Here is a 2105-nt window from a genome sequence, read left to right on the forward strand (position 1 = left end):
AAGCAGCTTGATACCACTACTCAAATAAGGGTAGGACCTGACTGTGGAATATATCATCAATTACTCACGTGCAAGTTCAAATTGAAGCTGAAGAAAATGAAAACAAGTTCATGAGAACCAAAATATGACTGTGACTCTATCTCAATCATTTCAAGAAGAGATTTGTAGCAATCAACACTAATGACCAAAGATGAGTTACGGGATGGCATTAAGGACATCATCCACGAAGAAAGCAAAAGGTCATTACAAAGACTAGAGAGAAAGAAAAGACCAGTAAGAGACTCTGAGAATTACACTAGAAAGTAGAGAGGCAAAAAAAAAAAAAAGGAAGAATTTCTGAAGAGCTAAAAAGAAGATTTTGAAAGACACCTTGAAAAGAAACCAAAACCTGCTAGCAATTATATACAGGGAGCAAGCAGGCTTCACAACTGGGTAAATTAGCAAAGTGGCCAGGTCTGGCTATGCTGTTTCTCTGCTCCCACAGCTCTCCCTTCTTGGATCAGCATAGCTGTCTTGATTCCAACATCTTTGCATGAAAATATCCAAAGGGAGATGAAGCATTTCTCCCCACCTGCCCCTTTTCAGAAGGAAGAAAACACTTCCCTGAAGGTGTCCCAGGAGACATGCACTTCAGGTCTGGCCAAATTGAATCAGAGCACAAGCCCTACTCAAAGTAACAACTTATAAAGGATGGTGGCTGGGTTCAATAATGGTGTATCCTCAAGGTGAGAGTTCCAAAGCAGCTCTCCTTGCACTCAGGAGATTCTCAGACAAAATCTGGATCCCTTTAGCAAGAACAAAGAGAAAATGACAGTCAGTTAGTTAGGCAGCCATGAAACATGTAGCACCATGCTGGGCACAGAATTAGCAATAGACAAAACAGGAGCTTCAGTATTGCAGAGAGTATCCCCTTAGACACCAGGGAGAGGGCTTTCCTGTCGGCAGCAGACGAGCGATAGGTTCAGCCTCAAGGGAAGAGACACCTGACAAATGTGGAGTGAGACACCCTGAGGTTAAATGCATGGAACTAAATGTTCCCCAAAGCCTGTTCTGCATTGATTTGCATAATTCATCTCATCTTGGCCATTCAGTCTCTGCTCCAGCCAGACCCTCTGATCACAGAGCAGACACACAGATGCACTGGCCAGCTCTGCTCCTGGCACACAGGCAGCCCCTGTTCAGTTCAGGTGCAGGTTCTGAGGGCAGGGGTAGAGAGCATGGGCTGGGTTGAAAAGTAGCAGGCAACATAACAAAAAAGGAAGCGAGAAAGGTCAATGTCAGCACTGTCAACACTGCCCAGTTGATGTTAGCATCTGACCCTGGGCGAGCATAGAGCAAAGGCAAGAATGATCCAGGTGCCCATCAATGTCCAGCTCCCAGGGCTATGTGGGCTGTCCAGAAACAGAGCAGAAGAAGGCTTGGGACTGGTTGGCACTTCCTGCTCAACTGTCTGTCTATTCTGAACACACTATTTATAAAGTTTTGTTGTCCATCTAATGAGGGCACAGTAATCCCTCCAATAGCCCCCATTCTCTCCTCTAAGCCTCTGCACAGGCTGACCCCACTGCCCAGAGCACTGGCCTGGTTCTATCTCACCACTTTTCCAGGTCAACTTCTCTCCTTCAAGTCTCTTCTTCACTGCCCCATTCTCAGGCATGAAGGTAACCCTATTTTGAATCCTGGACTGCATCTCCCACTAACTCTGAATCTACAAGGACAGTGACCATTAGTCCTAACTCTTGATTTATGAACCAATTTCTGATAGAATGAGTGCATGAAAGCTCTCTTTAAACTATAAATGTCATTGGCAAGGGCTCTGCCCACCTCAACTATATCCCTACCCCCTCGGGAAAATCCACTCTATAAATACAAGACAGACAAAAAGCAATCCTATGAAGAACAGATCTCAGCACTATCCCATGCCATCCTCACAATTTCTGGCACACTCAAGTCCATTTCATAGTCACTATGTCAATCCACCTGGTTAAGGATCTTCCTTTTTTTTCTCAGTTCCGTTTCAGCTTGGGCCTGCCCAGAAAGGTGTGTTTCACAGGGCAGTCCTGGCCTTATTCTCACTGATAGGAGTAAGCTTCCCCATCACCTCT

The sequence above is a fragment of the Elephantulus edwardii genome, unplaced genomic scaffold (genome assembly GCF_000299155.1).
Source record: "Elephantulus edwardii isolate Elephantulus edwardi_28Jun2011 unplaced genomic scaffold, EleEdw1.0 scaffold00283, whole genome shotgun sequence".
Taxonomy (NCBI): Eukaryota; Metazoa; Chordata; class Mammalia; order Macroscelidea; family Macroscelididae; genus Elephantulus; species Elephantulus edwardii.